General features: G+C 36.9%; 1 protein-coding gene across 3 annotated transcripts in view; it reads left to right on the plus strand.

The window, feature by feature from the left end:
* Positions 1-15,237, plus strand: part of LOC121316180 (AF4/FMR2 family member 1-like) — an 85,867-nt gene that overhangs the window by 30,964 nt on the left and 39,666 nt on the right. The window lies entirely within an intron of this gene.

Below are 15,237 nucleotides of genomic sequence, written 5' to 3' on the forward strand. Positions count from 1 at the left end.
GGGAAGTACTGGCACCTCACTTCAAACAGGCTGCGTTGAGTGGCTTAGGCAACAAAAAAAATACAGCCTTAATCTAGACGAATCCACAGTGTGTCGAAGCAATTAGTACTACTTTGATATTTCAGTGAGACGCAAGACAAAGTGGTGTCGACCATCTCTGGAGCTCGTCCCACTATAATCTGTGGATGCAAGAGGCATATCGGTGGCCCTCGTTGATGTAATTGAAAAAGCAGGACCGATACCCCCAAAACCTTGCAGGAATCGGAACTGACACCATAGTAAACAACAGGCTTCATAGAATACTGAAAGAGGAGTACGATGACCTCCTCTATTTCTTGTTCACTGCATGTTTGTTTCTCTATAGTAGGGACCTTGGTTAAGACTGCAAATAGTAATCGATTATTTGGCACACAATTGAATCGTTCAAATAGATATTGATTGTACTGCGCACTTACATTGTCGCCCCACACTCTGACGTGATTATTTTAATGTCATTGTTGGCAAGTAAAAGCTTGTGCATAAGAATTGAATGTGAGGGGTAATTACGCCTTGGTAGCTTCAGGAGAAAGAAGAAAAAAAAAACCCACAACATTCACAACAAGCCTAATGCAAGTTTAACAGACTACAGGGGTGTTACTAAAATATTTATTCCAAACAGATTACAGTACTCTGGAATGCAATCTATATAAACTATACAAGTTTTTTTTTTTTTCAGTGACTGCTGGAGCATCACGCATTGCATCTTTTTGCACTATCTGAAACAGGAGGAAAAGAAGAGCACGCCCACTGCTTGTCTTGGGCTGAAATACTGTAAATAGCAAGGCAGGGCATTCGGTGCATTTTTGTTCGTAAGCTTAATGCGATTAATTATGCTCATTGTAAAAATGAAATTCTTGAATCGATTTATCCAGTATTTATATAATGAGGAATGGAATCGATCGAAAAATCGATTTTCGATTTAGTCGAGCAGCCCTACTCTACAGCTTGCGGTGTCCAATGCATCTGAAGAACCTCTTCCAAGAAACAGAATTCCTTGTAAGGCAGACATACATCTGGTTTTCTTTATCGCCTAGCAGAAAAGAAGCATACCGCCAGGTATATGAAAATACCACCTACAGAGAAGAACCGCTGACGATTACCAAAATGTGCTCTGCACGTTGATTTTCCATTCAAACAGCTGTGAGTTCAATTCTGAAGCAATGGGAGCAGCTGAAGCGCTCTATGAAGGACAGCTGCTACATGACAGAGATGCTTTTTTTTTTTTTTTTTTTTTTTTTTTTTTTTTTTTTTATGTACAGCGATGAACAGAACCACACGTATTTAATTTACCTGAAGTCTATACTAGCGGAAGTGCAATGCGCAGTCAAGGCAATGCAGGAAACAGCAAGCCCTTTGCAGACTTCTTCACTGGCAATAGCAGTACTTTCACTGCCCCACTCTTACGCTGACGTTGAATGTTTGTTTAGTCTCATGAACATTAAGTCAAAGCTTCTTTACGATAAATTAACAAACCCTGTCAATTTAAAGATTTGTTTTACAAGTTTTTTGTACCTTTTTTGATAGACTTTTAAAACCAAGATTTTGTGATGATGCAGGCCTTATATCCGGAATGCCTGATGCCACAGTTGCATCTCAATGGAGGCGGTCACGTCGCAAATAAATCTTTGCGAGTGGGCATCCCACACTTCCCGATTTTTGAAATTGCACTATTTTTGTAATTTCCTTGATGTTTTGACCTTCCCTAGATGCGTTAAGTACAGCAGCAATGGAGCAAATCAATGATAGAGGGCGAAAACATAAGGCTATGGTAGTACAACTTACAATTTTTGTTAGAAGGCGGCGTGATCGTGAAATCCACATATATTCTCTCTCTTAATACACATACACACAAGGTATTCCATTGGTTTCTATATAATGTCTGTGCCGATATCTTTTGAAAACAAGCCCTGACAGCCCCATTTAAAGCGTTGTACTTTTTAACTGTTAGACAAAATAGTTACAGAATACTTAAACTGCTACAATCATGATTCATTTTCTTATTTATGGCATTTTTAATTAAATTATCCCAAATCACATTTTAGAATGTAGGGAACATACTGTGCCACCCAAATGCTTACAATGAAAATATGTACAGTGTTACGTTTCCCCTTCATTGTAAATGAAAACGTGATTAGGTATAATTTAATTAAAATGCTATTAATAATAAATGAATCACGATTGTAGTAGCAGTTTTAAGTATTCTGTAAATATTTCATCTAATAATTAAAAAGTACAATGCTTATGGGGCTTGTTTTCAAAAGATATCTGCACTAACATTATATGCAAACCAGTGGAGTACCATGTGTTTGTGTGTTAATAGAGATTGAATGCATGCCTGTCTGTCTCAAGTCATGTAACTGAAAGCAGTGAACTCATTGGTTGCTGACTTTTGAGACTTGCGAGTGGGTATTTAACACACAGCCCAATGTGATGGAATCGCATTGCAAAATATTAAACATGTTTTAAACTGCTATCGATCGCAAATCCTATGAAATCGCATCACAAAGCATTACGCGTTGATCGCAACGAGCATTGTGTCCAGGGCTTTACTAGGCTATTATCTCGCCATACTGGATGTGAGAAGCTAAATTGTCAGCAATGTTTCCTCCATAGAACCTGTAGTAGAGTACAGTTTGGCACCATTAATTGTCCTACTGTACCAAACTGGACAATTTATTACATATTTTTTGTACTGTTATTCTTTGCCTTTTTAAAAAGGTTCTTGTTCACAAAGTAGTTTGTCCTCCAAGTTTATTGCATGCTTGAAAACATCTATGTAAGAAATACTTTAACAAGGCGATCAATAAAGAATACAGTATTGTCATTTCTTTGTTTGCATTAGTGCAGGTTTTTTTTATATAAGTCTGTCGACTTGGAGAGGGAAAGCACAAGAGACTGTGAGGAAGAGTTACGGAAAACAAAACAACTAACAGCCTAGTACTAACTAGTGTGAAAAGACTCCGTGTTTACAGTAGCTAACTACATCAAGAGTAGCAACTTCTCTGACTGTTTATTATTAAGGCAGGACTAAGTGAGACCCACATTTTTATACAGTAGTTCAAATTAACATTAGTTAAAATATAAGGCTGTAGTTAATGCATACCCCATATGTAGGTCTTGAAGTTTTGGGGTTTTATGTTTTGAATACATGGCTGCCTTTTTAAACGTATTTTGAGCTGATTCTGTTTCCTAATTAAACTTAGAAAAAGCTGTTAATTACAAATCAATGTCACTTGTTTTAACCTTCATATCTTGACTGATTCTGTTTTGCTTAGTCTTGATTTCAAAGAGGTGTGAAAAATTAAGTTGAATTGCTCATTGCTGCTCCTAATTGCATTTCATTCTTGCAGTCTAGCTTATTGGTGTGCATTTGTTATTTTTACATGTTTTAACAGAGTTGCCCTGACATTTTCTTTTCAACGTAAATAGCAAGTTCATCATTTTAAATGTCTTTGATTTGTAGTCCCGGTCTTTTAATTAGTAGTTTTCTCTTTGTTTAGGATGCAGAGACAGCTTAACGAAACAAATTAACATTTAAAGGGAGGTTTTAGATTTGGAAAATATAAACCAAAAAGTTTAAACCCTACCCATAAGTTAGCATTAAAGTATGTTCAGTATTTATTGGAAGTACTCTGACAGTAACTGTATGCAAAGTGCTGAGCTAGCGGGATGACAGAGGTGAAGTTGGCCAAATTAATTAAAATGTGTCTTTCGCAAAAAAATCAACTACTTCAACCGCTGACAAGTGACAATAGCAGTTTGAGTGCCACTGCGAGTACTAGTGCCAGTGGTGAGGATGCATCAATGGAAGAGCCACAACCCAAAAAGTCTAGGCTAGTAAGAAACATTTCCAGAGAAAACCACACATTTCAACCCAATTGGGAAATAGATTTTTGTTTTGTGGAAAGAATTGGCAAAACCTATGTGCTTACTGTGTAACGAGTTTGTGATTTGCAAGACCTATAATGTGAAAAGACATTTTGAATGTTCATTGGGACTTTTTCCAATAAATTTCCGATTGGCCATGATAATTGCAAAGGGAAAGTCAAGCGACTGAAACAACGCCACCAGAAACAAAAAAAACAGGCTTGAGACAATTCATGCAGAACTCGTGCTAACGGGCCTTGCAGGCTACAAAACAAGCTGGATTCTTGCAAGAAGTAAAAAAAGCCTTCACTGATGGAGATATTGTTAAAGACTGCATAGTTACATGTGTGGAGGTAATTTTGGAAAATCTTCACACTAAAGAAAAAGACAAAATCCATCAGATGGCAAAAAACATCCCTGTCGGCGCGAAAACAGTAGCATCACTTATAAAAGAAATGGCAGAGGACTTGGAGAGGCAGCTGAAAGAAGAACTTCGAGTGCCCGTCTTTCAGTGTTGCTTTGGATGAATCGACGGACATAAGACACAGCACAGTTGTGCATATGGGCTAGGTATTTAACAAAAGATGGGGAAATTAAAGAGTAGCTGCTTACCCTGCAGCCATGGAAAGACCGCATGAGAGGTAAGGACATTTTTGATGCCGTCCTTCAAGTTGTGGCAAGGTTTGATCTTGATTTGCAAAAACTTGTCTCTTGCACAGCAGATGGTTCTTCAGTAGTGACGGGCTCTACGATTGGATTTTCAGTGATGTTTTGATTTTCTATGAAGGTATATGTAGGTATTTTTGTTTGTTTTAATTTAAGACTTATTTTTTTTTCCCCCTTGCTGGGAGCAAAATGTACAATTTAATAACCTCATGTAATGTTAAATGGGAATCGATTAAACCTGCTTTTTTTGTGTTATGGCTGCTTTTGGTGAGAATCCACATACCTTCAAAATACTATTTGTGCACTTTTTGTAAATTTTTTTCTCTTGACTTTTTTTTAATAAATACAATATAATTGTACTCCATGCTTTGCCCAGTGTGTTTCTGTAAGTTTGTTATTGTGTAGGTTTTGCAACCTGATAATTGAGTTAAAAGTTTTTGTTTTGTTTTGGCGGCCCATAGGCTGCTTTGTGGGCTGCCACAGCGGCCCTTGGCTACGTTGATGTTGCCGACCCCTGCTTTACAGTACAGTCCATTAAGACCGTTCTGAATCACTTTCCCCTTTGCCCTGGATAGTAAATTGGAATTGCCAGAACTGCCCTCTGATAGTTTAATTTCAGAGTAGACAGACATTATATACAAATAAACCAGCATACAAAACCTGATAACAGAAATAATTCAGCACTGGGGAATTCCTGTAGAGGTGTGTTAGTTGTGAAGTATTTTGCCTTTTTGCAGAATATTATTGCAGTTTAATTAAAGTTGTCATTGTGGTGGCGTGGTATTTTTCTTTTTATTATTAAACAAGTGTCATTAATATTCTATCGCTAAATACATTTTTTATACTCCATGCTGAAGCGCGAACGTTCACATTTCATTTGCCTGTTAACATCCTAATCTCCCCTCACTTCAGGTACTCGTCGTTCCACCGTCCTTATTCGTGAAATAGCTGCATTGCATTACTCCAAGAAAGTTTAGGAGGCTATTCCTCTGTATTTTCCACTTTTCAATATTTAAAATGCCTTGGTATTGAATATTGCAATTTTTTTGTTTGGAAATCTGAATAAAAACTCTTCCTTTCTAATTTTTCGCAAAGCTTTTCATTTTTCATTTGTTAGCATATGATAACCTCATTCTCTTTGCTTACTCAGTGTTAGCAGACACTTACTAGCTGAAGGTTCATTCAAAAAGACCTGCCCTCTTTTTTTTTTTTTTTTTTGGTTATTTCACCCTTCTGGTAACAGTAACACAATACTGTACTTCATGTTCTATTTTCTGTTCCCAGAACAAATCTAAAATGGTATGCTTTCTGAGCACAATAGGCCTACATATTGCATAAGGCGGCACATCTCCGACTGAAATAAGTCAGTTGCATTACCAGAGGATTAAATGCGGCTGATAATTTGAAGTGTCCTAGTAAAAGCACAGGGAAAGAATATGGGGAAATATCTAGATGATCATAGGTCTTAGAGTAATAAAAATAACGGATATTTTTTAAAAATCCGTCCTCTGTCTTATCTAAGCATTCCTTAATGTAACATTGTGATTTTCAAATGTATTTTATAGGAGTTAAGTATACAGTAAAATATCCAGTACTCTGCACTGAGCAAGTGAAAATATGTTTGTTTGTAATGCATTATAAAGCTTCCTCATGCATTTTAAAGGTTGAAGATTTCTGTTCATTAATTGCCGAGAATGGATGTGTAATTAGCTTGTGCTGATTTACTTTCACCGTCACATGGTAGACAAGTATTACTTGTAATAAGTCACTGTCCAGTTTTTTGTCTGCTTAACACTGTGCCTGAAGAAAGGCACCCGTTTATGGCGACTCCCCTTCATTAACTTGTGAAATCTATGAAGGATATTTTACCTGTTAATAAAATTAATAGTAACAGAATGATGAAAATACAACGAGTTAAGGGTTTAAGTGTTTATTTTGCATTATTGACTCTCTATGCCATTGGTAAAATATTCTTTGTACTCCCAACCACATAACTACTGCCATTCATTGCAAACATGATCTTGAGCCTTTTGTTTCGGCTGTAAGATCATGCTGGTATAGAGCAGTGGCATAGGCTTCCAAAAAATTCCAAAACCTGCTGTAGTGTACTTGTAGCTTCTAAAACCCATACTGTAGTAGCGCTGCCGGCTTGAGCGTTCCACAGGAATCAGATGAGGGTCATTGGTGTCAGTTGGGCTTATTTTACCATTTCAAATGAAACCAGTGAAAAAAGCAGGAATCATCACAAATCCATGCAGCTGTTTCTTCAGTTGTCTGTCTTGGAATCGTAGTTAGCACAATCAGCACCAATGTCCCTATGGAGAGCTTGATCCGAATAATCAGTTTGTGCAGCTTTGTACTGTAGCCTGCTGTACATGCGCAAGAATTTCTCAATATAATTGCAGTAAGTCAAAATTTGGTGCACTTGTACTGTAGTTTTATAGATAAATAAAACCAAGGGTGTGTGTGTATACCTCAGTTTAGACATTTGCGCTCTGATTGGCTGAAAGCATATAATTTAATGCTACTGTATGTAACCACAAAAACACAAACATTTGCCCCCCCCCCCCAAAAAAAAAAGGTGCTTGCTGGCATGCGTTGTCTTTGAGCAGCTTTTTTTTTTTTTATATATATATAAAGTACTGCGTGTGCTCTTCTTTTGGAGCACGAACATATGCCTGCCTGTCCAGCTATTGGCAGTCTCCCGCAGTGTCTGGAGAAGCAGAACAGAGTGTTCTTAGAGCTGTCTCCTACCTGGAGTTCTGACCTCCAGGATTGCTGACAGGCTGCAGGAAACACTGGCCTGCGTTCAGCAGAGGTCAAGTGTGAATGCTGGCCTCCAATGACGTTCTAGGTGACATGGGAGCTGCCCGAGAGAGGGCACTTTTCACTTAAGATTAATCATAAGCCAGCCAGCGAGACCATTTTGCTTTAGAATATAAGGATAGTTAGTAGTAAGTGGGTCAGGGTTTCTATGGTTTAAAAAAAAAAAAAAAAAGGTAATTGGCATTTTCTGTTTTTGACACACCGCTCAGTAACCTTTGGAATAGGATAGGGGAGGGTCTGGTTGGTACACATTGGAATTTTACATGTAATTCATTTGCCAGAGCAGATGGCATCAGGGAACAAGCAAATGCTAGTGACTGCTGTTTATTACTGTTCTAAAGTCACTCAAAGTTTTATTGTTGTGTGGTTTTGTTGTGTTTTTTTTAACTGGCAATTAATTTCAAGTAATTCTCAGTCTGTTTAAGACCTGGCTTAGACTCTCAAGATGGATGAACTTCAGTAGCACTCTTGTAGGTTTTTTTCCTTCTGTCTGGACAGCCATGCTGCAGTGTTTTGTAGCCTATAAAAAGCTGAACCAACTACTAATACAGTAACATTGAGCACCTGTTAATAAATAAATAAAAAGCAGGTCTAATAAAATGTATCAAATATGTCAAAGTTGCAGTGCTTGTTATATATTGTCACTGCCTCCTGATTCCGTTAGACGCTAATTCGGTGACATATTTATATATCTATTATTTCAGTCTTTGACTTGTAGTATGTGTCCATTGCTCTCCTGCTAGCCTTGATTTACAGTACCCTATATATTACTGCAACTTGTATATTCCTCTAGTATGACGCTGTGTCATACTGTAGATTCCTGTGTGGTCTGCGAAGTGAACATGCTAGTAGCATTTCTGGCTTCAGTCACGTTTCATTGAACCTCTGCATGATATGCTAGATTTTGGTCAAGGTTTAGTATCCATTATTTCTTGCTGCGGGCTCTGGTGAGCATTGAGGTCAGTGTTTACTTAATGTTTTTCTAGTTCTATGATTTTGGAACCATGCATTTTTCAGCCCCTGTTGGGACATCCCTTGCGAAGGGGATATTCGTGGCATTGGTCTGCAAATCAAGCTTGCATTTTTACATCAACCACTACTTATCCTTTTGTGATGAAGCATGCTAAGGGCATTCTTTAGCAAGCTATTGAGAGCTGGCTGTCTGACCATATGGAAGTGTATGTCTCTCTTTTTTTACAATATTTAAAGAGGGCCAACAAAATATAGGACTTTTTAGTTCAGTTTTTGATTCCAGATAGTGTACAGGTGCACAAAATTAAAAACGTTTGACATTTATCATTTTAGAAACAAAACGATAATTTGAAATGAATACATTTTCTAGAACCCCTGTCAGCTGTCACTTCTCTTTTTGTTGCTTGCCCAGACAGGTGAGTACTTTTAATATGGCTTATAAAATGGGTCTCAAGTACCTGATTGGTCAAAACAGGTCACATGAGGGTGTTGCTATTACAGCATATCACCATGGGTTGGAACTTATTTTCTAAAAAGGGGCCAATCACAAGTAGATATCCATACACCTCTAGCCTTTCAAAATAAAAATAAAAAAATGGCAGCCATTTTATTGCAATAAAAATAACTAATCAGGTTTATGTAAATGTTGACCTTTTGAGAAACCGAAGTGTACGTGAGATTTTGAATCGGACTCATTTGACTTTGACTCTAATTCAGGTAGTGGGGGGTGGGGTGGGGGGGATTCCAAACTCGCCATTCTGAGCGCTCTGCCACTTTTCCCTGAACTGTGCCAGAACTACACCGTTTCCCTATCCCATTTTGAAAATGTGTAGTTTTTAAAAAAATATCTTAAACTTAAGCTTTTTAAAAATAGGTTTGGGTGGCTCATAAGAGTCTCTTGTGGTTAAATGTTCTGTTTTGTTGCTGCTGCCCCCGGTCTTATGTCTGTACTCCTCCATTTGGTCGGTTGCACCCTCGGCACAATTGTGTGATCTGATGCAGAGTATTCATAAAAGCACGTTGTACCTTTCTCTCCACATAAGTTCACATAATATTCACTTCCCCAGATAAGAACAAAGGATAATTAAAAAATAAATAAAATAAAAACATCATTGTCACCTGATACTGTTGCAGAGCTTGTGAACAAGGGTCTGCGTGAGTAAAGACACTCATTTGTGCTGTGTCATGATGAAAATGGCTAGTAATTTTCTTTAAAATGTAATGACTAAACCAAGAATTGCAAGTAAAATGAATCAAATAAAGAAAAACTGCACTTTTCACTGGCAATTTTCACTTTTTTATTTATTTTTTTATATAATACATTGTTGGTTATATTTTTTAAAGTTCTGAGAACTATTTTTTCTTAGCTCAGTTTTAGGCAGAAGGACATGTTATACAAAAATTTCTTTTTTTTTCTTTCAATTTTTACTTACTTAACCTATTTAAAAGGCACTTCAGGGGCAATTTAAGGTGTGTGTTTTTTTTGTTTTTTTTTCCCCAAATTAGTTAGTTTTATAAGCGCAATAAGGCGCTTCACCTCGTGTCTTAAAGTGCACCCGGGGCTTGGTGATGTTAGAGTATATCACACACCCTGTCATGCTTTTATTGTTTAAAAGACTAGCTGTGCAGTCCTGAGACTGAGGAAGTAGTTTTCATACACAGCAACGTTGTATCTGGTGAGAACTAAATTCAGATATTTGAGTCTGCAAGAGGGAGAGCTAGACAGATAGCTTACTGGTGGTAAAGCCTTTTAAATGCGCCCCTTGAGACTGAATGTGTTGGCAACATGAGTGATTAATGGGCAGTCAGCTGTAGTCCAGGTACTGTCAACAATCTAGCCACTAGTTGCTATGGCAATGTCAAGTGGCATTTAGTGATAATGCATTCATCTCTTTTAGCAGTGCCTGGTTAATTAGCTCGTTTGGGTTTCTTTGAAGTTGCGTAGGAGGTTGGGTTGACCAGTTGTTTTGTTCGTCCACAAAGGTTCTTTGCTTGTTTTTATACTATTCTTAAACCCAGCACCAATACTAGTTAGTTGTCATTAGTGAATGCAACTTGTGGAATGTGTAGAATGAGACATATTTTTATAGCAAATAAAATATTATACATTACTAGACAAAGGATATTACTGTGTATAGGGGAAATGGTTTATCTGGGTTGATTTTAAAATGACTCTTTCAAAAGGTTTACTAAAGACAATAGGAAAGGCAGTTCTGTTTATTTTGTCCGGGGGAGGGGGGTTCTATCACTGCTGTGTTACATTTAGAGAAAGAAGAATAAATGAACATTACATTATACTAACCCACCCATAGACAAGTTCCCGACCTAGACTTGAATTCTCTTTTAAGGGATGCAGTAATGAGTATTTCACATGGGTAAGTTGCAAAGTATTTGACAGCACTCTCTACCAAAGCTAGACAACAGTAGTCTAGGCAGGATGCTAGGATAATACAAAAGTACATGGCTGTGTTTAGTCTGTGGCCATCATGAGTTGTCTAGTGCCAGAAAAGTTCAAAATAAAGAGGTCTTAAAAGTTGTAAACCAAACAATGCCCAAAAGCTGTGGAGTGTTGTTGCCCTACAAATGTTGCAAAGCCTGCTGGGTAAAATGGCTGCTGTTTTGATTTCCCTGCAAGGAATGCATTTTATTCCTGATTTGTACAATTCTTTTAAGAGAAATCATTTCTGAAACTTAGTTTAAACCTGGACTTGCTACATCATTTATTGCCATGGGTTACTTGATCCTGTTTATGCTTTGTGGGTGTTTTTAAATGATACTGACAATGTGATACCCTTAGCATGGGATGTACTGTAGAAACAGTGTTCCCTCTAAGCTTTTTAGATACTGAGAAACTTGCCGTTTTGACTGAGGAGAGGGTAAATTCAGTGAAAAACCTTCAGCCGTGTGTTAACCCTTTTTAAATATTATTTTTGTTGCATTATAAAATTTTGAAACAATATTCCAGCACAAGTATCTCAACAGTAATACAGTTTGCTTTAAATTTAAACAAGACATTTATTGTGGCTCTGCCATATAATCTATATAAAAACATCTAGAATTTGTATGACGCATATATTTACCTGTCAGTTATCATACAGTGCTTTTACATAGGAATTCCGATATTTTTCGGAAAACTAAGTTTTCGGTAAACTAATTCCGATATCAAAAGTCACAGTTTTTGGAAAAATGTAACTGAATTTTCCGATTAAATTCCGAAAACTAACAAAATGTAAATCATGTAAACGCACATTTCGGAAAACTTATTGAAATAGCATACTGCGCATGTGCACACTTCGACCCTTTTCTCCTGCATGTGGTTTTAGAAAACAGAAAATTATAATAATCTGCAGTCAGTCTGCATGTGTCCATTTGTCTAGTAAGGGATAAAGTAATGTTAAAGGCTGTATGTATTTGTTAATAGCCCATAGCGAAGCTGCAAAAAAAAATGGTAATGTAGAACAGGATGAGCTGTTGGAAAGGCTGATTGCACATTGTGGGGAATCTAAATAGAGGTATGGTATAGTAGTCTTTGAATTTAAGACCTGACACTTCAATAAATCACTTGAGTTATTGGATTGGTCTCCGTTCAGTCGCAGAAATGTCCGGTCTGTTACAATCGTACTTGGGCTACAACAGTACTTGGCATGCGAAAGCTTTTTCCGAAAAGTTCAATCCATGTATACAGTTGAATTCTAATTATTTTTTCTATCATTAATTATGTAAACACAGAAAAGTGATGTTTAAGAAAATCGGTTTTCTGTTTTCCGAAAACATTAGTTTTTGGAAAATGCTTTGTCATGTAAACGTACTGATTTGATACAGACTGCATGCTTAACTGGTATCCTGCATATAATTGCTTTATACTGCTGTATAAAACACTGGTGTCTGCACTGCCTTTAATTATAACCATCTTTTAGGGCTGTTCATTTTCCATTTTTGGGAATAGCAAATTCTGTTTTTAAATGGCCAGTTTTTCCTTCTACTTTCTATCAAGATGTTAAGTGTGGTATTTCAACATAAATATAATGTTGATAGTTAAAATTAGTAAATATTACCACAATTCTTTATATTTATTAAAGCCAAGATTCTTGTTGCTGCAAGTAAAGCACCTGAAGACACTTCATACCTGTCATAATTTTTATAGACATCACTTGGCTCACTTCTGGCATTAAAATAAGCAGGAAAACCAAGAAATGTTCTGAGAATTATATTTACAGTCTTCCACTAACAGTGTAGTTCAGTCTACAAATAAAGGTGTTTTGAAAAGACCTGTTTCGCTTATGGCTGGCATTTACAATAACAATAAAAAAAATATGGAACAGTTTAGTAATAGTCCAACAATGTCATGTGAGAGTAATCCTATGTACAGTTCTCCACAAATTAAGTTTTACTGACATTACAATAACCAGGATAAAACATGAAACACTGATTTAAAAGAAGGCACACTGACTCGCTCCGTTGCTCTGCACAGGTTCTGTGCTGTGAATCGCCTGATTGTAATTTATAGCTTCTTTTAATGTAAATGCATAATTAATCCTCTCAATTGTTTCTTTGCGATTCTGCTTGTTAAATTTAGCAAATAACAAGACTTGTGTCTGTGGAATGTCTTTGTGAAAAAAACGGTGTAAAGTGATACATTTCCTTTGAATGTGTAGCTAGAAAAATAGCTTTGAGCTTGTTTCTTCATCGTCGGATAATACAATGTAATTTAAGAAACGGCCATGGTTTAATATTGCTAATTAGCGTTATTAAAGGCAGGGTGCATGGAGAGAAATAAATTAAACAATAATAAAACTCACAGTTCATTTGTCTACTTACTTCGGGGAAAGTCCTGCCTGATTTTCATTTAAAAAAAAAAAAAAAAAAAAGTTGTAGATTCTTAAGTTAGCTCTTAGGTCAAGGTTCTGCCTATTGAAAAAAGTACCAGCGCTTTTCTGGGTCGACTACACCACAGCTGACAATATGATCTTTTAATGGTATTGACTCCTACATGATCAATGGAATGACAACAAAACTCATATAGGTAATCATCAGATTTTTTTAACTTTTTTACTGAAGCACTGCACTTTTTTCTTCATTGGAGCAGCTGCCATGCTGAGTTTCAACAGAGACACGAGCGAAGTCACGTGATGAATAAACTCAACTTGCAAAAAAAATGCACATGTCACCTTGAATTACTATGATACAGTTAAATGAATATTTTCGACTAATATTTTGAATACATTTTTACCACACTTTCGCCGCGTTTCAAAATGCTTGGTGAAAACCGATGGTATTTCTGAAATGGAAAGGGAGTGAGCAACTGTTTACATGAATGCTTTTGTGAGCTCTAATTTAGCACAGGGAAGCAAAACGGAGGTTGGGGGGTGGGGGAGTTGTTGTTCTTAAATTTTGTAAAGAAATATTTTAAAAACCAAAAGCGAGTGAACAGTTTGTCCATTTTTCTGAAAGGAAAAAAAAAGTGTAACATTAAAACTAGTCTCTTTTTGCACTTCCATGAACAACTGTACATAGGTCTCATTTTAAAACAAGCTATACAGCAGGGTACTTCACCAGGTTAAACAAGCCCCTGTTCACAAGCAATGCCTCCCAAGAAGTCTTACTACTTCACTTCCTTGGTTTTCACCCAAGCAGTGTCAGATGTTGGTCAATAGGGGAAGCAGCTGATGTGGTCATTGACAGGAAAAACACCAGTAAAGGGGGGGAGGCAATTTCTCCAGATGAAGTGACCCACGAAGTTCAAGAGTTTTCTTTACCTTGGTCTAGTTCCAGATATAAGAAACATGTGTTTCTTTCAAAACTAAACATTTGAGACCTGTATTATGAGTGACTGCGTGACTGAGAAAATGTATGGAACTATTTTGGTAACTGCAATTGCATTAAACTGACTGTACAGTCCTACAGGCAAGTGTTGCTCTTGCACAATTTACTCTACTTCAATGTAATATACAATTTAATACTTTACATTTAGATCTAATGTGCAGTGCCCTGAACATAACATAGTTCCCATTTGTTAACACCCACTTGCTTTAACTGCATTGAATACAGACACACTGTACTCTGAAAACCAGTATTTAGACAGCCATTGTGCATTCAGAGTAGCTACAGTACAGTAACTGTTTTTACATATTGGTCTTTTAAAATGATTAGGGTGTTAACGCCCTTGCGCCTTTTCTCCTGTAATTGCTCTGCATGTTGACCTTGTTGTTGCCACTTTGGCTGGAGCACCAAGGTTTGTAAATGCTATCTGTTTATAGCAGCAGTGTGCAGTACATGAGGCTGATTAGCGGTGTGCCAGTAATGGTGAATGTTAGTACATTTTGAAGAAAACAAATAGTTACTGTAGGCTTCTAGGAGGCAAGCTCCAGCGGTCTGTAATGGAATGTTGTGGAACAGGCTGGCTCAAGTTACATTTGCAAATTAATAGGCTTGGATTATTTACACAGTAGCACACCTTTCCTTTTTGTGTTTTGGTTTACAGCATTTGTGTTTTTAATGTCATAAAAAAATTAGAAACAGATTTAAGGGTCACCTTATAAAAACAACAGATGCTTTTTCTCAACCAGTTGTTAAATGTCATGAACTGTGACAAAAATGACATCACTGGTAGCTGTACTGTTATTGCAGGAAGGCATTTTGAATATTTCAAGCTCTGTAAAAGTGTGTCTCCGTTTTTTTTGTTTTTTTTAAATCAAAGTGTACACTGCCCACAAACAACCCCTCTTCATTTAAAGCTCTGTACACAGAAAAAGATGACAATTTTGGATGGTCCCTCAGGCTGTAACCTCCTTGAAATAAGAGTTATCCGCAGTGGACACTGTCACATTGTTTTGGAGAATTGCAGAGTTTAGCTTCTGAATGTGAAAT

Source organism: Polyodon spathula, chromosome 1, assembly GCF_017654505.1.
Source record: "Polyodon spathula isolate WHYD16114869_AA chromosome 1, ASM1765450v1, whole genome shotgun sequence".
Taxonomy (NCBI): domain Eukaryota; kingdom Metazoa; phylum Chordata; class Actinopteri; order Acipenseriformes; family Polyodontidae; genus Polyodon; species Polyodon spathula.